This window comes from Coregonus lavaretus (assembly GCF_964263955.1).
Source record: "Coregonus lavaretus genome assembly, chromosome: 12".
Classification (NCBI taxonomy): Eukaryota; Metazoa; Chordata; class Actinopteri; order Salmoniformes; family Salmonidae; genus Coregonus; species Coregonus lavaretus.
In genome coordinates, this window is record NC_139999.1 from 22,567,718 (window position 1) to 22,577,058 (window position 9,341).

The window sequence follows — 9,341 nt, forward strand, 5'->3', positions numbered from 1 at the left end:
CCTGTGGTAATCTCACCACCACTCTGTCCAGAGAAAAACATACCAGACGGGACTGCTTTATATTATTATTACTTTTATTATTATTGTTACCACTCTCTCCAGAAAAAATGCTTTTATTCTATATCGCATAGATACATACTTCCACCAAAAACAGGTAGAAACAATGTAGACGTTAATATGCCATATGTTCTCCGAAAGCCAACGTTCCTTGTTCTGTTATTTCAGTAGGTGCATTTTTCAGTAAAATGTAGGCCTGTTTTATATATTTTTTTATGAACAGTTCTACTGTTTCAACTTGTAAGAACCCTTCAGTACACTGTAAATTGTTGTTGTTTCAACATGAAAATATAATATACGCCACAGCCTTGCAATTGTTAGCTACATCAACTCTTACATTATAAGATACAAGTCATTGGGGTCACAAATCTTTTTAAATTGAAGCGCTGAAGATTTCTTAAAGTGTAAAGACACACTATAAAAAATCCTAAGTACTTAAACTTAAAAAGATGAGTTACTCCTCTGACTTAAAAGTTAAGTTGTATCAAATGGTTTCTTGTACTGTAACTAATATTTGGTTTCCTAAGATCACATTTTTTTACGGCAGAGAAGTAAACACAGAAATGACCATGTGGGTGACCTCCATCTCAGCCCTCTGGGTGGTTTCAACAGCCTCTTTGACGGAGCAGAACAGGTTGCCATAGCAGAAGGATATGATGACTAGGGGAATGGTGAAGTGGCAGAAGAACATGTAGATGACATAGGACTTGTTATTGATCCCCGGGGTCTGAGTGTAATAGTCAAAACCGCATGAGCATTGCATGCCCTCTGGGATGTAACGTGACCAGCCGAACAGAGGGGGCACGGAACAAGCAGCATCGATCACCTAGGTGAATGCCACACCCATGATGGCATGGCTCTCCCTGAAGCGCAAGTTTGCAATAGGCTTTGCAGATGACCAACCTCCTTTCGATACACAGCACCACCAGGGCCCAGAGGGCGATCTGGCCGCCGTGGGAAGCGCAGAAGCCCTCAATGATGTAGCCGGTGAGGCCGTAGAGGAAGTAGCAGGATGTAGTTGAGGGCTGTCCGCAGCTTCTTGTGCTCGATGGTGACATAGAGTGTGAGGAAGTTGATGGGAAAGCAGGTGATGATGAGGAAGAACATGTATGCGGACAGACATGCGTAGGCCCAGGGATCAACCAGCTAGTACTGAGGGTACCATTTATTGAGAGTTGGGCCAGGTTTTAGAACGGACGCCATATTAGTGCCTTTTTTCTTGAAATGTAGGTGATGTAACAATACAGTTCCCTATGAAATGACCCACTCTAAACAAGCAAAACAGAGCAGTGAATTTAACAGAAATTGTTATTGATTAGAATTGGGATAATTTGTATCCAAGTCAGTACTGTGTTGTGGTTATAGAGATCCTATTAAGTTAAATTAATATTCTAATTCCTAATTCTATGCTGGTGGTGTTCTGAAAACTGTCAGAAATAAACAGCACAAAGTGGAAGCGTCAATTATCACTTAGCAAAGGCTATGGAGGAGAAAGTGGCACTCTCGTAATGTTCAGAAAGAAAGAAACCGCATTGGCCCAACTCTATATATACATGTATATGACTCTGAGGGTACTCATAAGGCCTCCGCACCACACCTGTAGCGTTGGACATGGGGATGTAGAATTTGGGTCACTCTGTGCCTTCCATGGTTGCTGTGTGTGTACAGTCGGTGGGTGTATGTGAGTAACCCTTATAAAGGTGCTCACCTGATTGCCATGACTGATGTGACAGCAGAAATGTATAAATTGATCAATAATCCAATGCTGCTATTCAGAGGACAAGCAACTCATCCGGATATTAGGGTGATAATGTCCATCATCATTAATCCAAAATGTGCTCTGAACTAGCTACTCATCAGGTTATTCACATTATTATGGCCATTATGGATATTATTAGGGCTATGAGTTGCTACCTGTCAATCATCATTAGTATCATTAGTCCAAATTGACAAATCATAATCTGGAGCTGGGTTCTAGATCTTAATCTCCACTGTGTGGTTTATTATAGTCACTGAGAGTTAATCAAACAAATATACAGTAGAAGCCTGCATGTTGCTTTATCCCACTCCTTTATTTCACAACTGTGCTTTTTTTATTGTCAAAGTTGATGTCGAGTTTAACAGTTGAACAGCATTTGCTTCAAATAGAATAGGATACCGGGTATTTTGTAATGGCATATTTTGAGAAATTAAATAGCACCTGTTGTCCACACATTCTGGGTTAGCGACATCAATTAAGAATCACCATAGGGAGTTTGAATATTGTGTTTAATTACAGTGCAGTGTACCTCATTGCTCCTGGTAGGGAATAAAACTCAGCCAGTCTTTGTAGCATGACAATTACAGCCAGGTCACCCGTGATACAAGTCAGGATTAGACGTCCATCCATGTCTGATAATCGTCGGGAGATGACGTCGAAACCGGCAACTAGGGGCAACAGTGAGCGCTGTTACATTCAAGTAGGTTTCGGTTTTGCTAGGGTGTTGTGGACTAGGGTGTTGTGCACAAGGATGGCGGATGTGTGTAAACATCTGCCTTTGGTGCAGAAGGTTGCATGTTTGAATCCAGCGGATGAAAGTTATTTTTGTTTTAAGCCTATCCCAAACCTTAACCTTTACCTAAACTATTCTGAGTTAATGCCTAACCTTAGGATTTCAGAGTTAATGCCTAAACTTAACCTTCAACACTTCGACATTTTACGTTTGGAACAACTTCGAAATTTGACATTTAAGAAACATCTAATTCTGACATGAGACTGTGAGAGCTTGTTGGACGATTAACAGGAAATCAATTTACCTAATTGTGTTATTAAAAATACCATTCCTTTATATTCAAGATAAATAAGATTGAACTGGCATGCTTGAAAAGACTGCATTTGTCATGGTCTTTTCCCACTCAGAATTAGCCCACTTAAAGAAATGAGATATTAAGGTGTTTCAATGGCAAGACAGAAATGTTCAGGTTGCATAGGTACCCCAAATGATACAGAATGAAAACCAAGAAACCTGTGTGTTTCTTGGTTTATGTTCAACTAGGTGTCAGAGAGTGCCATCTTATGGTCAACACGTGAAATCACATCCACCCTGCACATGACGTCACCATTCTAGTATTTTGCCTGGACATGCGCTGTGCTGATGGAATTAATATGGCTCTCCACTGAACAATATGTCACATGCAGATGTGAAGGGATTGAATAATGCGCTAAGAGAGGAGGACACTAGATGTTTTCCCTGTAGTTCATTAGAATGTGGGAGAGTGGTTGGCTGAACTTTGGCCATTCTCATTCAAGGCCATTGGTAGAATGACCCATCTGTCTCTGTGAGGAGGAGTGGTGTCCATAGATACACAGGTCAATATAACCTGGAGTAGTTATTTTACTGACTGGTAGGAGGCTAAGTGTTGTGGTGTGCAGAGCTACACAAGCCTTATTTATCCAGCATTTATTCACAGCCCGGGGACACGGTTCGGAGATCGAGATGATGCGCCCGCTGCTGTTGATAAAAATTAATGGGCAGACCTTTTGTTGAGAGATATGGTGCCACAGGTTTTCGGCCTTTAATATACAGTACCAGTCAAAAGTTTAGACACACCTACTCATTAAATGTTTATTTTTTATTTTTACTATTTTCTAAATTGTAGAATAAAAGTGAAGACATCAAAACTATGAAATAACACATATGGAATCATGAAGTAACCAAAAAAGTTTTAAACAAATCAAAATATATTTTATATTTGAGATTCTTCAAATAGCTACCCTTTGCCTTGATGATAGCTTTGCACACTCTTGGCATTCTCTCAACCAGCTTCATGAATGCATTTCAATTAACAGGTGTGCCAGTTAACAGGTGTGAATTTCTTTCCTTCTTAATGCGTTTGAGCCAATCAGTTGTGTTATGACAAGGTAGTGGGGGTATACAGAAGATAGCCAGCCCTATTTGGTAAAATACCAAGTCCATATTATGGCAAGAACAGCTCAAATAAGCAAAGAGAAACGACAGTCCATCATTACTTTAAGACATGAAGGTCAGTCAATCCGGAAATTTCAAGAACTTTGAACGTTTCTTCAAGTGCAGTTGCAAAAACCATCAAGCCCTATGATGAAACTGGCTCTCATGAGGACCGCCACAGGAATGGAAGACCCAGAGTTAACTCTGCTGCAGAGGATAAGTTCATTAGAGTTACCAGACTCAGAAATCGCAGCCCAAATAAATGCTTCACTGCATTCTACAGCGATAAGCCATCCCATCTGGTTTGGGCTTAGTGGGACTATCATTTGTTTTTCAACAGGACAATGACCCAACACACCTCCAGGTTGTGTAAGGGCTATTTTACCAAGAAGTAGAGTGATGGAGTGCTGCATCAGATGACCTGGCCTCCACTATCCCCCGACATCAACCCAATTGAGATGGTTTGGGATGAGTCGGACCGCAAAGTGAAGGAAAAGCAGCCAACAAGTGCTCAGCATATGTGGGAACTCCTTCAAGACTGTTGGAAAAGCATTCCAGGTGAAACTGGTTGAGAGAATGCCAAGAGTGTACAAAGCTGTCATCAAGGCAAAGGTGGCTATTTGAAGATTCTCAATATACTTTGGTTTGTTTAACACTTTTTTGTTTACTACATGATTCCATATGTATTATTTCATAGTTGTGATGTCTTCACTATTATTCTACAATGTAAAAAATAGTAAAAATAAAGAAAAACCCTTGAATGAGTAGGTGTGTCCAAACTTTTGACTGGTAGTGTACGTATCTTTAATATACACCCATAATATACAATGTCTAACATTTACAATGTTAAAAATGTTACTTTACACCTCAGATGTTTCGCCTTCTGCACCATTTGGTCCTTCCACTCCATGCTGAGGGACAAATGTCAAATGACATGAGAGTTGTAAGTGTTCACTGAGGCTACACATTACTTCACTTGATACCTGTCTACACTCTACACTCTGTATGACCATTAGGGAGCTGCCCCAGTCTTGATACACTCTGGGAAAACAGAAAAGCAAAGGCATCATTCTCTCAATGTAACCCAGTGATTCTTATCAGAGAGAAGGTCTTAAACTACACTCAACTTCCTCTTTGAAGTGAACCCCACACATTCTCTCACATGACAGAAGATCTCCTAAGTTGTTGATGTTTGGGGAGGCCTGGGTGACTGATAAATGATTGGTAAATGATATCAAAGGAACAGTAAAAACACTGTTATACCTCTATATCTGCTCTCTCTGTCTGTCTGAATGAAGAAATCAAGCCTGTCTAACACTAGCACTGTCTCCTGTCAGTCTGAATGAACAAATCAAGCCTCTCTCACACTAGCATTGTCTCCTGTCTGTCTGAATGAACAAATCAAGCCTCTCTCACACTAGCACTGTCTCCTGTCTGTCTGAATGAACAAAGCAAGCCTCTCTCACACTAGCACTGTCTCCTGTCTGTCTGAATGAACAAAGCAAGCCTCTCACACTAGCATTGTCTCCTGTCTGTCTGAATGAACAAAGCAAGCCTCTCTCACACTAGCACTGTCTCCTGTCTGTCTGAATGAACAAAGCAAGCCTCTCACACTAGCATTGTCTCCTGTCTGTCTGAATGAACAAAGCAAGCCTCTCTCACACTAGCACTGTCTCCTGTATGTCTAAATGAACAAAGCAAGCCTCTCTCACACTAGCACTGTCTCCTGTATGTCTGAATGAACAAAGCAAGCCTCTCTCACACTAGCACTGTCTCCTGTATGTCTTAATGAACAAATCAAGCCTCTCTCACACTAGCACTGTCTCCTGTGTCAGAGAGTTACAGACGCACCACTGCAGTTAGCGCTTCTCACATAGTCTACATAAATCACTAGATGAAATGCCCTATTTATCAGTAGTGTGTTAGAGATGAAGATGAGCTGTACACGAGGTGTCTGATGAATCTTGGGCTGCCATTTGCAGAGATTTTCAGAGAAACTTAACTAATTCTGTCATTTTCTCATGGCAGTTTATCTTTGCTCACTATCTAATGTCAGAATCCCCAGGCTGCTCGATATCACACAGGCTTCAGTTAAGTTAGCCACATAGAAATATGTGTAGTCTGATGATGATCTGTAGCCTCTCCCAATGAGAAGGTAGCTTCATCGCCTCTGGACATTGTGTATGTACAGTACCTTTTCATATTGTCAGAATTTGGTAGTTTTGCCTGTCCTAAATAGTCCAGTTGAACCGAGGTCTTATCCAGTGAGGGGGCTTTCGACCCACAGAGGGACTTACACAGGAAATACACTGTATGTAAATGAACCTGCAGTTTGCAAAGAACAACACACACATATGATGGTTGACCTGATGGTTTTCCTGACTGAGTAGACAAAATAGAAATGATACATTCTTTTTTAATAATAAACATTCAGACAATGGCTTTTTGTGCGACCTGATATTGTCAGCATACTGGCCGTGCTGTAATTGACTCCAGGGCTTTGTTTTATTCAGGGTCCTCAGCCATCACCAACTATCAAACAATACTGAGACTTTCCCCCTCTCTCCTGTTTTAGGGATTATTTTTGTTATTGTAGAACAAAGCCCCTTTGCTCTCTAGAACAAAGACAAACACGCATCAGGCCATAAACTTCCTGCTCTCTGGAGCCTGGAGCCTGCAGGGGACCCTTCACTGCGGAGCGGGCTTTGAGAATGGTCAATAATAGTCTAGACTCCATTTTGACCGGTGGCCTCACTGTTAACCCTAGGATGCATATGCAGGGTCAAAATGACCCGGCCAAATGTTTTTTTTGTTGCTGTATTGATCCCCCCCCAAAAATGTCATTATCTAATATTCCAGGAATTCATTGAATAATGTTTCTTTAATGTTCCAACATCCTAGTTTTGTTTAATTTCTTATTTTTTAAGTAAACATCGTTTTTGCATCACTATCCCAAGTTTTCATATGTGGGTCAAATATGACCAGTATGTATTTCCTATGGAATTCACTGCATTGCACTCATCAAACTGACCTTTCTTTTTGCTACAACAATAAAATCAATGTAATTAATAAAGTATTTTTTAAATATCTTGTTTTTAATGTTCATTAATCACCATTTTCATTTATCCTTTTTAACTCATTGAGTAAAAGGAGTTTCATAAGGAGGCTCATAAGAATGTTGCCAGATATACAACCAAAATGGTTTTACAGATACTGGATGAGGAAGCCATTGGTGCCTCTGACTCAGAATCTGAGATATCCAATTCAGATGCCACAGACTATGTGCCTGTGGGTCAAGTTGGAGTTGTGGATGCACCTGGTAGTCCAGCTGTCCTAGATGATTCTACAGGTGGGGAGGACTCCTCCTCTGAGGAGAGTGAAAACCAGTCAAATAGACTGAGTAAAAATGGGTCTTACTGGAGTGAACATCCCCCCCACTAAAGGCAGGACCAGAAGCCATAACATCCTGAGGAGCTGCCCAGGGCCTGTGCCGGGGTCAACAGTTGTGTCACCAAAAGATGCCTGGGAGCTGTTCATTAATGACAACATCATTGAGGAGGTCCTAAAGTGTACAAATTTAGAAGGACGGAGAACAGCGACAGCAAAAGGGGAAGAGTGGAGAGAGGTCTAAAGGCCTTTATTGGTTTAACCCTCCTCGCTGGCGTACAGAACAGCTGGGATGTCTCCACACGGGAGCTATTTTTGGATCCACTGCAGAATCCAATGTATAAGGCCACCATGTCGGTCGGAAGATTTGAGGATATCCGTCGCTACCTGATGCTTGATGACAAGAGGACCAGTGTTCAGAGAGGCAACGGACCACCTGGCAGCCTTCCGGTATGTGTGGGACCTTTTCCTAGTAAATTTTGGAGGAAGGTTCATCCCCAGCGACTGTGTCACAGTGGATAAGCAGGTTTCCTCCAGACGTGACGCTTGACATTCAGGCCAAAGAGTTCAATCTTGGTTTCATCAGACCAGAAAATCTTGTTTCTCATGGTCTGAGAGTCCTTTAGGTGCCTTTTGGCAAACTCCAAGCGGGCTGTCATGTGCCTTTTACTGAGGAGTGGCTTCCGTCTGACCACTCTACCATAAAGGCCTGATTGTTGGAGTGCTGCAGAGATGGTTGTCCTTCTGGAAGGTTCTCCCATCTCCACAGAAGAACTGAGGCAATGGAAAGATGTGGGGTGATGAAAGAGAGCCATGCCACCACCACTCAGAGCAGCCAGGGCCAGAAGAGGAAGAGGTGCCAGCTCTGCCCAAGCACAAAGGATAGAATAGTCAGCTGCTGGTGTTCTCAGGGCAACACACCCGTCTGCAAAAAGCACAGTCACATGCTTGTGGTTTGTAACAAATGCATGGACTAAGACAGCATAAGTAAGTATGACACACGCACATACACACACACTTTGTTCCTTTTAGTGTTTATGTTTTCTAAATTCACAATTGTTAGTGTTGTCGTTTATATTGATGATGAACTTTGGATTTTCAAATAAATGTTTTGCAATATTATAAAACATGCTTCAGATGGTTTTATTTTGTTCTTTACACTAAAAGGTTGAATGTGAAACTTTGATTGTAAGATTGATTGTATGCTAATATTTTCAATAGCCGTTATGAATTTTCATAATATGTTATCATTGAAATGTGTATCAAACTGTTGAAGAGCGACTAAACACATTTCAAACAATAAAATAATTATTGAAAGGTCCAAATCATCACTCAAAATCATTATGTTCCACAAAATTGATAATATAACCCATATAAATAAAACACAGATATTACATTATCGGGTCATTTTGACCTGGCATATGCATTCTTGGGGCATCATGTTTAATATGCATCCTAGGGTTAATTTCCTTTGGGTGGTTGTGTGTGTATACAGACAATGACATTTATCGCTATCCATCTGGACAGGTGAAAGCTAAATAGTGAACAGTATCTGCCATCCTACTGGGATGTTGGTTCAAAGTAATTGAAAAGACGTGGAACAACGTTGATTCAACCAGTGTGTGCCCAGTGGGATTTTGCTTTCACCTATCCCGTTCTTTCAGTGTTCTCTACGACCTCAGCTCAGACATTTGACAATGTTTTTCAAGTAACTCTACCATGAAGTCTTGTGATGATGAAAAACAACTGAAAAACATTATCTTTAGGCATCTTTGGCAGAGGAGAGGGGGAAATGGAGGAATGTGATTGTAATCATCACTAAATAAAACTGTCAGCAGGAATCCTACTGCAGTGAATCAAGGACAAATGAAAACCCCTCAGTATGTCTGCCAGTGATGTCATTACGTATGTATGGACATTATTATTGCCCTTCTTTATTTCCCTAGAGTG

General features: G+C 41.0%; 1 pseudogene across 1 annotated transcript; it reads right to left on the reverse strand.

Annotated features, from left to right (window-relative positions):
• Positions 1–595: 595 nt before the first annotated feature.
• LOC311138367 (rhodopsin-like) lies at positions 596–1,706 on the reverse strand (annotated as a pseudogene). Its single transcript has 2 exons — positions 1,611–1,706; positions 596–1,203 (listed from the first exon to the last, which is right to left on the reverse strand). The product of its transcript is annotated as a rhodopsin-like (transcript).
• Between the last annotated feature and the right edge of the window lie 7,635 nt (positions 1,707–9,341).